Source organism: Hetaerina americana, unplaced genomic scaffold (assembly GCF_022747635.1).
Source record: "Hetaerina americana unplaced genomic scaffold, ioHetAmer1.1.p SCAF_13, whole genome shotgun sequence".
Taxonomy (NCBI): Eukaryota; Metazoa; Arthropoda; class Insecta; order Odonata; family Calopterygidae; genus Hetaerina; species Hetaerina americana.
In genome coordinates this window covers 10,667,220-10,681,524 of record NW_027286403.1, presented here as the reverse complement: position 1 = coordinate 10,681,524, position 14,305 = coordinate 10,667,220, and positions in this window count along the sequence as shown.

Here is a 14,305-nt window from a genome sequence, read left to right as displayed (position 1 = left end):
ATCATATGCTGGACAATTGTTAAAAGAAATACGTTGCTTTGGTAGAAATAAATTTGATGAAATAAATTCCTGATGCATAATTGCCCGTCATACACCGTAGCGGTGGCCTTCAGGGTAACAAGTTTTTTTCGATGTGCACAGCAAAAATTCAAACTTTTATTTTTATGGATCGGATGGTGTGTTGGCTAACGTACTGGCTTCCCACCCAGGGAAGCAGATAATTTTCAGGGTTATCCTGATCCCTACTTGATATGCTATGTGGAAAGTACTTTTAGTGAGCACACTGTCCGTCGGATGGGATGCTAAGCTGCAGACCCCTTGGCGCCTTTCGTTAAGAGTAAGCTAATACCAACGCCAGGATTGTGCCCAGCCTTCCTTCCTTCCCATCCATCCCTAACGGCACTAATGACCCTTGGTGTCAGTCGTCTTCGCTAAAGCCACTACTCCCTCTAACTTTTATTTTCAAAATTAACTTGTGTTAAGAAACTGCACCATCGTGGAGACCACGGATTACAGGAAATGATTCAACTTTATCAACGGCTAAATATGTAAGTTTTCGTATTTTTAGATATTTCTCCACTTCTCTTGGAAAACTTGATAAGTTAATTCTTCATGACACTCATAGATTTGATATGTGTTTCGTACCCCTCGAATACTGGCTTAGTTATGGAATTAAACAGGAATGAAAAGTAGCCCGTTTTTCAGCGTGGTACAAATAAAATCAGTTTGTGAAGAACTGTCATGAATGAGCAGAAAGCGTCCCATAGTTACTGGATGGCCTATAGATGGGTTCACTAAACATACTAAGGCCCGAAGCGAGAGTCGCCCATCTAAGGTTGCCTTCGCCCTCGTTTGCCATGATCGTGCTTAATTAGAACCGAGAGGGGAAAAAGCCGTCTTCGAAGAGATTCTTTGTTTGAGCTGCCAAAACGAAGGAAACTCTGGGCCGACCTTTTTTTACCTTTGCTTTCATCGTGAACAATTCCTTGGAAAAAGAGAACCTTACGACTCTACAGATACCCTTCTTCGTTCTCCCCTGTGCCTTAGTAAAGGCTCGCTTCGTAGGAACGACGCTCGGTACGGGTCTAAGATAACCGACACGGCTGAACATTTAGGAGAGTACAAATATTTCGAGTCTATTATGTACATAATGCGTTACACTATTAGGCAAAACCATAGTGTTTTATCAATGGAAAATCAGGACCAATCTATATTAGGAATATTTTCTTTTCCACACAATTAGAGACCAAACGGTAGGAATCAAAATACGCCAATAAATCAACATGTACTCTATTTGCCTGGTGACATAACTCCCACAGCTACACGCTATAATGGCGGCATGGGGGATTCATCCTAATTCCTACTCTTGAAGCCAGGATGGTATTCCAATCAAATATTGCTCGAGTGTCTACACTGTAATACATGCGAACTGAACTGAGGCCCTCAAACGCCTCCAAGACTAATTACACAGAACGGGAGATCAAAACGGTGCCCGTGCATTCAAATTATTAAATCCCCAGTTTTGGAAGAAATATATGAGAGATGAACAGCGGGATATGTTGAGGACAGTGCCTCTTCCTCAATCGTAATTATCCGTACACCTACACCTAGCAAACCGACGCAAAGACTTTTGACGGGGTATGTTGGAGCACCAACTATCTATGCCTTAAATGCCAGTTTACAATTACTTTTTAATCGCATTAGTTCGGGATGAACTTGGTATTGTTTTGGCATCGGGTTTTGCGTGGGAAGTGAGAGTAATTCAGTTCATTTTCGAGTGAATATATCTTTCTCAATGGATCGCGGTAGTCCAGGTGTAGCACAATGGACTACAGATGGTCCGGGTTTGATTCCCGAGCAAGCCCCTCTGGGCATCCTCAGCTCCGCCCAAGCTGTGTGATTTTTCGGGTGCCAGATCTTCCTGGGAAATCGGCACAGTGAAAGGAACTGCCTGTGTGTGTGTGTGCGTATGTGTGGGCCGTAGTAGTCCAGAGTTAGAGCGTTGGACTACTGACCGGAGGACCCGGGTTCCATTCCCGGGGGAACATGATGGTGCGGTGGCTAACGTACCGGCTTCCCACCGAGAGGGTTCAAATCCTGGAGACAACAAATGCTTTTTGGTGGTAACCCGATCCCTACTTGAGGTGCTTTGTGGAAGAGCACTTAGAATGAGTACGACGCCCGTCGGATGGGACGTTAAACTGCGGACCCCTTGGCGCCTTTCGACAAGAGTGGGCAAATTCCGACGCCGGGTTTCTCTCCACTCTTCCATTCCTAAACATCCCTAATGGCGCAAATGACCTCAGCTGTCGGTCGCCTCCCATAAAAACTATTGGATTCCCGGGCAAGTCATTCTGGGCAACCTTCAGCTCTACCCAAGCTCGAGTACCAGATCTTCCTGGGAAAACATAACGGCACAGGGAAAGGAACCGGCCCCCCTACCCTGATGTACGAATTTCACACACCGTCGGGATTAGAACTGGGTGAACTCCACCGTCAACTGCCAAACTGACCTTCGGGTCGAATACAGTGTTTATGGTTTTTTATGTTTGTTACTCCATCTAAAAACTGCAAAAGACCCCGCCGATTAAAAAATAATTTTTCAATGATAAATAGCGTAGAAAGTTGTCGTTATTTCATTTAAACATTTTCTCTCGCCCTGCTTGTTACTAGCAGCACTTCTCGCGTGAGTACGGAAGGATTTTGCACTTACATGCCTCAAGACAAGTAGCTGAAGTTAATATTACCTCCATCATGTGAAATATTTTTCATTCTTATTGTTAACTACCAAAAAAGCAAAACTTAGTTTTGCAGTTGCATGCCTGCCATAGAATAACCCCCTACCATACACCTTGGTGGAGGCTGGTAGGATACAATTTGCAATAATTGTTATTATTAGTTAACTACTGGTTAAGGCATCATGTCCCTCCAATCTATTCCTATTTTCTGCAATATACTCATTAGTTTTTCCCAATTCACTGTATTAAGCGCTTTTACGAAGTCTACGAAACAGGCAAATACGTCCTGATTGTATTCTATATTCCTCTCAATTACTGATCACATTACTGCAATGACATCACGCGTACCTCTCCCCTCCCTAAACCCAAACTGATCATCTCCTAAGTAATCATTTGCCCTACTCTCTATCCTTTTCGATATGATCCTGAGAACAACTTTAGCCGCGTGGGATATCAAACTTATTTTCTGTAGTCCTCACATGATGTAGCCTTTACCTTTTTCAGAATAGGAACTAGCAATGATCTCACAAAGTCGTCCAAAGTCTTGCAATAATAGGTGGATGTATTTCAACCTCAAATTGCGCTCCTGCCGTCACCTGCAACTCCATCCAATGGAAGGTTGACTGTTGGTAACCCTTGATTATAGGACCCCAGCGGTAATCGGGGAAAATTAATAATAATATGTGACGCCAATCTTTCAAAATTCAAGCCTAAGTATAACAATAGGTATTTTAAAAACAACATCTTACTATCAGGGGTCTGAATGTCCACTAATTCAGTAAAATATAAAAATATTTTAATTTTATGGTTGAGTATTAACAAGTTTTTGTAATATATTGGATAAAAGGATTCCTAAATGGAAGTGTATTTAATCAAACTTCTTTACTCACCACTTATTGCAGTCGATTACTCGCAGATATTTTCGTACCAAATATTTATTGTTGACCAAGTGAAAGCAGCGTCCAAGGATTTGGTGATCTGATGTGATGTGAACAGACTTGTTGGATCAAAGACTGAGGTTTCGGATAATGAATGTGACGTCAGTATTGGGTCATAATGCAGCAGTTGTAGGGAAAGCATCGCTTTGCTGATGCCCTCGTTTCGCGTCGATCCGTTGTTTGTCGCTCCACTAATCCGTCTCTCATAATGCTACGCCGCCCGTCTCGTCCTCATGGCTGGGCAAATTGTCGTAACTGTCTACGTTTTCCCATCACTTAGTATTAATTTCATTCCAGTGAAATTTATAATGTTTTAAAATTTAAATTAGTGCATTACGCTATCAGTTTCAATGGAAATATTCTACATCTAAATACCACAAAGACAACAAATATGCGCCCTAAATTTATTTATGAATTGTTATTTATGCAAATTGTCCATCTATACGAGGGTGATTCAATAAGTACCCGTGTTAGAAATGAAGAAACAATTTTTTCAAAACATTTTTTTTATTTTTCAACATAGTCCCATTTTAGACAGATATACTTATCCAACGTTCCGGCCATTTTTTTAAACCCTCCAAAAATTAGGATTTGTCAAACTCTCCAAAATACGCCTCTGTGTCGGCGATAACTTCTTCGTTTGAGCTAAATTTTTTTCCCGCGAGCCATTTCTTCATGTTAGGGAATAAGAAAAAGTCGCATGGAGCCAGATAGGGTGAATACGGGGGGTGCGGCAGCATTCATGACGTAGTTCATGCAGTTCGGCGGATATCGCGGCGCGGCAATTGTGAGCAATCGCGGCACCCATCGGGCCGACAATTTTTTAATCGCCAATTTGTCATGTAAAATATTAATTACCGTTCCAGTCGACACACCCACGGCCTCTGCTACTTCGCGCACTTTCGTTCGTCCATTAGCGAGAATCATGGCGTAGACTTTTTTAATGATTTCCTCGATAACCACGTCTGCCGGGCGTCCTGGTCGCTCCTCATCAAAAACAGATGTTCGCCCACGTTTAAATTCGTTGAACCAATATCTAACTGTGGTCATAGATGGCGAAGTGTCCCCATAAATACCATCCACCTTTGCTTTTATCTCCTCGCATTTCTTCCCATCCAAAAACAAAAAGCGAATTACCGAACAATACTGCTCTTTTTCCATCTTAGCGAAAATCAAGAAACACGTCTTACTTGAATGGCTGCCAAATTCAAACTAGCCTTTAAATAAATCTAAAACTTGTTTCACCGTCGTTTGATAGATGGCAGCACACGATGATATCATAAACTTCCCTAAGGAACAACCTTTGTCACTAAACACGGGTACATATTGAACTACCCTCGTATACACGCTACCTTCCAAGTTTCAGCTGGGCTGGAAATAATTCAACACCAGGTATGCGGTATCAAAAAGTTAAAATTTATTTGATTGAGTATTTCATAATCATTAACAACCAATTTGTTTTCAACAAAACTAATTTGAGATAATGTTTACATCTGTACATGCACTACGGCGCATAAATGTAAAATAATTCTCTACGCATGCTGAACGAAATGATTATAACAAGAAAAACAATAATCTTCGGGTAGATGAAATAATGACAGCATGTATATTTATATATATATATATATATGTATATATATACATACATATTAATATATATACACATGCATACAAATATATTAATATAAAAGATAAACAAGCGGCGGCGGGTTAGAAAATGAAATATAGAAGCATTAAATGGTTTGAAAAGGAAGGAGTAACAAGGTAGAGGAATCATGGAGGATGGTAAAGAGCTAAGTACTATCGTAGAAAAATGGGAAAGTATCAGGAAAGGGTTATCGAAAACCGCAAAAGACACTGTTGGAACCGTTAACGCTAAAAGGACTAGGAAACCATGGATCACGGATGAGATGATTACAAAGATGGATGAGCGGAGAAAATGGAAAAATGTAAATACAGCGTTAGGCAAAATGAAGTACAAAGAATTAAACAATAAATTGAGGCGGGCAACGAATAAAGCAAAAGAAGCATGCTGAAAGACACAGTGCGAGGATATGGAAAGTCTGCAGAGGAAGGGTGAAATCGGTGCGCTGTACAGCAAAGTTAAATCGTTATCGGGAAGTAAGTAAGGAAGAGCTATGCTAATAGTTAGAGATAAGGCGGGTAAGGTAATAGTTGACGCAGGAAAGATCCAAGAGAGATGGAAGGAGTATATAGAAGAACTGTATAGTAAAGAACTGAGACCAACACAGTTAGACATTGAAAAAGAAAATGACGTAGAGGAAGACAGCTTAGGTCCAGGCATACTAGACAATGAGATAGAAAGGGCATTAAGGGAGATGAAACTAAATAAGGCCGTGGGGGTAGATAACATTCCCGTGGAACTTTTAAAATGCTTAGGAAAATGTGGGAGGAAGAGGCTATATGGGCTCAATCGTAGTATTTATGAGGAAGGAATCTGGCCGGAAGACTTTGTGAGATCAGTTTTAGTTCCTATTCCGAAAAAGGTAAAGGCTACATCATGTGAGGACTACAGGACAATAAGTTTGATATCCCACGCAGCTAAAGTTGTTCTCAGGATCATAAACAAAAGGATAGAGAGTAGGGTAAATGATTACTTAGGAGATGATCAATTTCGGAAGGGGAGAGGTACGGGTGATGCCATTGCATTAATGGGATTATTAATCAAGATGAATATAGAATACAACCAGGAGGTATTTGCCTGTTTCGTAGATTTCGAAAAAGCGTTTGATAGAGTGAATTGGGAAAAACTAATGAGTATATTGCAGAAAATAGGAATAGATTGGAGGGAAAGGAGGCTAATCCCAAACCTGTACATGTCTCAGACTGCTCAGGTGCGAGTGGGGAACGAGGAGCCCGGTTGGGCAGTGTAAGGAAGAGGTGTAAGGAAGGGTTGCCCATTATCACCGTTGCTGTTCAACCTGTATGCATAGGAAATGATTAAAGAGGCATGGGAAGAACTCGAAGTAGGAATAAAAGTGGGCGGGGAATTCGTAAAATCAGTTAGGTTCGCTGATGACCAAGCTTTAGTTTGTCAGTCAGCCAAGGGGTTGCACGCATTGCTGAGGGGATTGGAAATTCAGTGCGACAGGTATGGGATGAGAATCAATATTATAAAACAAAGATATGCGATTTTCTAGAAAGAAAAAGGCTAAGCTTAACATTAAAATAGGAGGGCAAAAACTGGAGCAGGTAGAACAGTTTACGTATCTCGGAAGTGTTTTGGACCAACACGGTCAAAGTAGTAGGGACGTAAGGAGAAGAATTGTGGTGGGCAAAGAGACTTTCACAAGGAGGATGGAGTTGATGAGAGGGACGTTGAGTAGGGATATTAAGAAAAGGCTCGTAAAAACTTTGATATGGAGCGTAGCTACTATATGTACGGCGCGGAAACGTGATCATTGAAACAGGAGGATAGATCTTTGCTTTGTTGGGACAGATCCTATGGAGGCAGGAAAAGTGAATCAAGGGGGTATTGGCTGGCAGTGGGATGTTGAAGACTGTGATTGAGGGGAGAATTTTAGGCAAACGAGGAAAGTGAAGGAACAAGATGGGGATGTTGGACGGGAAGAAGGGAGGAAGAAAGTACTCAGAGATGAAGAGGGACCTGATATACGAGGGTCATCCGGAAAGTAGTACCCGTTCGTGAAATAAAGACACAAAAGTAAATATTAACAAACATAAAAAATTTTATTTGAAAGAGGATACTTTAAACTACTTCTCAACATAATCTCCAAGCAAATTAAGGCATTTGTCATAACGTGTGACAAGTTTCTGTATTCCTGCTGCATAGTCCTTCGCCGCCAGCTCATTGAGATACGCGAGGGACCCATCTTGCACAAATTTTTGCATAATGCAGATGGTGTTTAACAATTTCATGAACAATTGTTCGAGAAACATTGGGAAAATGCTCACAGATGTCATCAATTGTGACGCGCCGATCGTTCCTCACGAATTCGTCAACTGAGCTCACCAGTTGGTCTGTAATGACAGACGGTCTCTCCGAACGCTCATCGTCGTGTGTGTTCCCCCTCCCCATGTTGAAGTTGCGACACCACCGCCGAACAGACGACTCGTCCATTACATTGTCTCCATACACCTCCTTTAATTGGCGATGAATATCACATGGGCGAACGTTTCTTGCATTGAGGAATTTAATCACTGCCCTCACTTCACAACTGGCGGCGTTCTCAATTTTTTTAAACATTGTAAACAATCACAGAAACAACACAGGCAATGCTAGCGTCACGCAACTTGGCTCAGAGAAGGCAGACAAGCCACTGAAGCTATCTGACCTCGTCCAGCGGCTACTCGCGTCGTCAGCACTTCATGCGGCACGAACGGGTACTACTTTCCGGATGACCCTCGTAGAGTAGTATGCTGGATTTTGTGTTTTTTTAGGAGTCACAAAATGCTTTATTTAGTAGCTGTGTTCATCCAAAAACCAACCTTAACCGGTAGATTATCTAATAATATATATATATATAATTATATATATATATATATATATATATATATATAATTATATATATATATATATATATATATATATATATATATATATATTCCTGGATACCTGGTGTGAATTTCACGTCTACCATCACCTACAAAACCGACCTTCGGGTTATATGTGTGTAAAAGTGAGTTTAGTCCTTCTCTTCCTTGAGAAAGGTTGCGTGGACTACCAAAAATTTGAAACCTATGGAGTGTCTTTTTCATATTGTGTGACTGTGTTTTTGCCTTCGTCCACTAATGCTAACTTCATGTGCATTATTATCACGTACGTGTGACTTTCACATGAGTGTTATGTATGTAAATTATAAATGAATATGTATATATATGTTTGAACCATAAGCTTAGTATTCATTCCGTAATTCGATTTTGTATATGATGATACAGTTTACCCAGTGCTAAGCCCGACAGCCTTTGAAGTTCACATATCAGGGTAGGTTGCATGTGTGTGTGTGTTTGTGTGTGTGTGTATATATATATATATATAGATATATATATATATACATATATATATATATACATATATATATAATACATATATATAATACATATATATATATATGTATAATATATATATATATATATATACATATATATATACGTATATATATATATAAACACTCGTAAACGTACGCACACACGCGTATACGCCTCGCTATGTCATGCAGTAATCGTTGTGTTCGAGTGAAACTTAAAATTTGTTTTGGAATTAAGAAAATACTATATTTTAGAAAAAGGAAAAACGCTTCCACACCTCCCACGGCTGAGTTGCTACGTCTGATTTTGTTAGGGTAATTTTATCGTAGCCCTTTTTGCTATGCTAATTCTCCGTAGTAAATAACACTGCCGGAAAAAATTTACACCATGCATAATTTTTAAAGGGTCATTTCAGTTTTGGAAGAGAGGAAGGTAAAATCTCGATATGACCCTAGACGTAAGAGGGAGGATATATGCATACTATACGCACTGATCCAATCTGGTTCAATTGGCTGATGACGTTGGTGCTTATGATTCTGTTGACGGTTTGACTTTACCCCAGCCATCAAGCCTCCCGAAAACAACCTCACTGGACCACGTACCCCTTCAGGGGTCCGTATCCATTGTTGAGAGCAGTGTGCGAACTCCTGTCTGTGGCGAACCCGCCACGCAGCGACCTCGAGGGCCTCGTTGGCTCTGCTCGAGATGGGCCTTTTGCGGGTGAGTCGACGACCCAAACGCCCACCTTGTAGGATGCGGTGTCACAGGTGGTCAAGCGGCACACGTTTCGCGGTGTAATCGTCGAATCACCTGTATCATTCACTGCACCTCCACCCGCTCCCTTTCCTCCCACTTCCGTAACCTCGTTTCGTTCGGCCAAGAGAGATGGAGGGATTTGGGGGAGGGAGTGTGTTGGCGGGTGAAGCAGCGCGCGCGCGGGCAGAGGGGAAGGGAGTGTGGCCGCCCGAGCGATGGTCAAATCATACATCCCCACCCATCCCTGCCCCATTCCCCACTTCCACACCGCCTCTCTCTCTCCACCGCTTCCCCCCCTTACCTTACCCTCTCCCCCGGTTTTTTCCCCCAATTACTTTTTCCCTTCCCTCCTCGTACCGCTTCGGACAAAAAAGCCCCGAGGACGTGAAACTGCCTGACCCACATTCCAGGCGGAAGGCCAAGGACGAGGAATTTACTCAGCATCTTCCCGGAACTTGTTGGATAAACGCATAAGAAAAGTCGATGGGGTTGTAATAGAAAGGTTTCAGGACTCGTCTGCGGGGGGGGGGGGCCATCTGGCTTGTGAAGATCTTTAGCATCGGGGAAATTTGGGCTTAAAGGAACTTCAACGGCTCCGCGTGCCGTGAGAAAGTATCGAATCAGGATGATGTTTTTGAAACAGGATTTAAATAACCTGGCTAATCGTGCATAAAGGGTGATGTTGTCGTTAATAATTTGAAAAGATTTTAATCAAATTTGACGATTGCCCATCGCTGGTCGCGTGTAACGATATTACTCCTAAGCGACTTTCCCCCCGCATTATATTAACATTGTTGCATGTCACTCAAACTCTGGATGAGTCACTGGAACTCTGGAAGAGGATACTTTCAACTGATTTCGAGATGTTTACTTCAAGCTAACATATTAGTATGCTTTCACCTTTAAGATTTTCCCACATTCATCGATTAATCTCTCGCCAAATGCTGCCATATGCTTGCAATTTACATCCTCTGGATGTCGCTCCGCGAATGCTCAAAACATGAAAAATGTTTCCGGCAAGGTTAATACTCTATGGCTATGATTTCCAAAACAGAAGTATCCAAGTATAGGTAAGATCTGTAAATGCTCTACACCACCATGTGACCTTGATAGCCGAGTCAAATCGTCAACAGAAGGCGAACAGAACTCACCCCTGGTGAATCTGAGAGAGAAAGGGGAGGGAATGGAAACCGTAGAAATAATTGGAAGAGGGAGGCAGACCATAGTGCAAAAGACGTGGGTACGAGCATCTAAACTTCACCATTAATAAATATCGATATTGTATTTTTGATAGCTGTGTAAGTGTATAGGCGGATTTAAATACTTTTAAATATATTCAGTTTTTAATATTTATCGTATTGTATTTGGCGTTTTTCATATGCCCTACTCATCGAGTAAAATCTTCTCAGCATGGAGTTTTGGAATTTAAGACCCCGTGCCTGAATATTTTAACAGTTATAGCTAATTTCCGTTATTTTCTAATTTGTCGTGAACCGAACAAAAGACCCGCGAAAGCACTTCCCATTTTGTGAGGCTAATGTTTGGCCCATCGAACCACCTTGTCAAATTTGTTGAGAGCGGTAGGCGTCACATTGTGAAAATTATTTTTTCGTCCGGTAAAGTTTTAATGAAACAAAGTTGTTCATATTTACACTATTATTATTATACTGTACACGCAAGGTGATTAGTGTTTCGTGTACCGAGTTTTATATAGGCTCCAAGGAATGACAATGAGATGAGGGGTTGGATAAAGAGAAGTGAAGTAAGGACAAGGGAATCATAAGGACGGCAAAGGGAAGAATGACATGAATAAATTAAGCCGAGGGTGGTATAGTAGAGAGCGCAGACACCAATCTTGAACGGGCGATGGTGAAGTTTAGAAGTGAAAAATGTTTTCATTGTAATGAATTATTTAAGCCGGGATATTTAGATATAGAATCTTTCAAGAAAGTCCAATCGCATCTTTTTATTACACAATGTAAAACAACAAATATAAAATCTTACTAGCCGGAATAAACTTAAGTGCAATTTTCCACAATCAAAACATTTTAAATACCAAGTATTAAATAGTAATTAATTCGATTTTTCAAGGTATACTTTTAAATATTAGAAAATTAGACGCTTTTAGATCACTAATATGTTTCAATTCCACGCGATATTGCCCGCAATCTCTGAATTGATAAGTATTTAGTTTTTAGAATGGCACTGTTCATGCAAATTTTTATCATATTTATAAGTTCCTTCATGATTGATAAAACAAAGTATGTGTTTATGCAGAAACCAAAAATGGGAGGTTTTGAAGACTCACATTCATATGCTTCGTGAATTCATGATCCAAATCATTGTTGTACAAGCCATTGAAAAACTACTGTAAATATCCTCCGCATTTCGAATTAAGTCCAGGATATATCGCCGCACTCATTCTTAATGGAATGTATTCCGTGCACCTTCTTTTATTTGAGCCCTTATACAAACAAAGAATGCGTAGAGCTTATTTCCTTCGAAATCATTCTCCTATTTTTCGGTTCCTTGCATTCCTATTAGGCATTTCAATTCACTTTCTTTCATGGAATGTTTGCATCAAATCGATTATTCTTTCTAAACGTACGCTATCTTCCTAACTTACTCGCCTTTATTGCAATCGTTCCGTTACGGATATGTCCCTTCTTCAGCGCTCACAGAGTGTATCATTTATTTATTCCATCAGGTAGCACCTTCCTTTCTCCCCGCCTCAACTTTTCCTCACACACTTTCAGCGCATTCAACGATCATTCCTTTAGAACTTTCCCAAGGATCACTCCCAAGAATTGAGTTCTCCATTTAATTTTCGTATTCTGACTGAGTGGAGTGGAGTTAATAATACTCCGGCAGTATACATGCATGCTAGAGTCCAACATTTTTGTCTAGCAGCCATACTACTTTGATCATAAATTGATATTGCACTCTAATTTTCCTTGCAGCCCACTTTCTCCCTTGATCTACCTTTGGTTATACTATATATTCCAATATGTTCCACAGTCAGTAAGTGATTGCTTTCGTGTCCCTCACTGAAACTCTAACTCTCATCAAAAATAGAGAATTCAGAAATCTTCCTTGGAACACCTCATTTCATATTTCTATTCGGATACATATATTAAGTACATATTTAAGTTCAAGAAAAGGTTTTTACGCATAATGTTCTAAAATGCCGCAACATTCTTGTGACCTAGATTTCAACAAATTATTGCGACTTTCTGGAGTTAAATAAATTTTCAAAATCTCCATTTGACTAAATAAAACCTCTGTTTTTTTTAATATCTGAATTAGAAAACAAACACTGAAATCGATTCGCGGAGAATTTGTATAGGTTTATGCTGGAGGGTTAATTTTCAACTGTTTATATCGTAAGAAGTGAGCATTGAAACAAAATGGTGTACTAATTGCATAAACAGTGAGTTAAAAATAAAATGAGCAACTAATGAAAGTCTATGTAAAGGAGAGGCAATTTATAGGCTCTTGACAGTAAAATCTAATCAGCTTATCTTGATTTTTTCCATTTATCAGCTGATAATCCTCCCCCTCGCCCCCCACTCCCATGAGTTTTGTACAACCCGGCAAATTACATTTTTGAGAGGATGGCATTAAGGAAAATATTAGACAGAAGTCAAGTTAATTCATCAAATTGAAAGTTGATTCGACGCCCAAGAAGTGAAAGAGAAGCCACGCATTTAAGAACCTATGCTAACCTTCATTTGAAAAATTTATTCCTTTCATTGGAATTTTCTCAAGCTTTGAGGCTTAAGGTTAATGCTCTTGGAAAGTTTTCCCATTCCCAAAGAAAGTGTATGACATTATGATTACAGTCTTGAGGATGGCTCGCGTGAGTGACGTCGCGTGATTGTCGATTGACCAAACAGGCACGTTTGTACACGTTGATGGAATGTAATCATTCGGCCGAACAGGCTATCGCATTCTCCGACTGGCCAAAAGTTGGCTGACTCGTGTTTCGCTTTTAGGCCGTTTGTTTTATGACGAGATACACAGCCTTCCAATAAATTGGCATTGCCGTAGGAGATGGCATGTGACTTGATTATGTTTCTTATCGATATGTTCCCATCGATTTCAGTGGCGTCCATTGTTGTGACATATCTATAGCTTCTTGAGTCAAAGGCCTTGATGCGTGAAACTTGATAAACATTCAAGTATTTTCACTCGAAACAAATGTATGGCATGGTTATGAAAATATATCCTTGAGTCATTGAAGAGCCTCATTTACTAACACTAGTTAACTGAAACAATGAGGCACTCGTTTAATTATATCAATAAATCAATTATAAAGGCGCTATATGGAGACTGAAAAAGTTCCTTCTTCCACCTTGTTCCTTGAAAAACTAAGAGCTGATGGATCATGTATTTTTAATTATGATTAAATGGTACGAAACTATAAATCTAACTTTAGAAATCACATTAGAAGCCTTTAAAGTTATGCATCCCAATATTATTATGTGTACTATTCAGATTAAAGCAGATAAAATGATTACCGACTATTCCTAAAATTTTTGAAATTCTCCTAGCCTCGCGTAGTAAGACACCAACTGACACCGTACAATACAATAAACCCGCATTCAATGCTGTGTACTTCCTTCCTCCCTTCATTCCGCCCAACTTACCTATTGTTTACCTCCCCCTAACTCGCTTGTATTATGTTTTCCCCTATATCAACTGTCTTCAACATTTCACCGCCAATATATGTATATCATTTCAGAAAAATTTAGAATTTAGGATGGTATTCTAGACGAGAACAACAACCGTTGTAGGCAAACAACCCCTAGAGATGTGAAACGTAAAACATCCGTAACTACCCCTGATACAGAATGACGTATT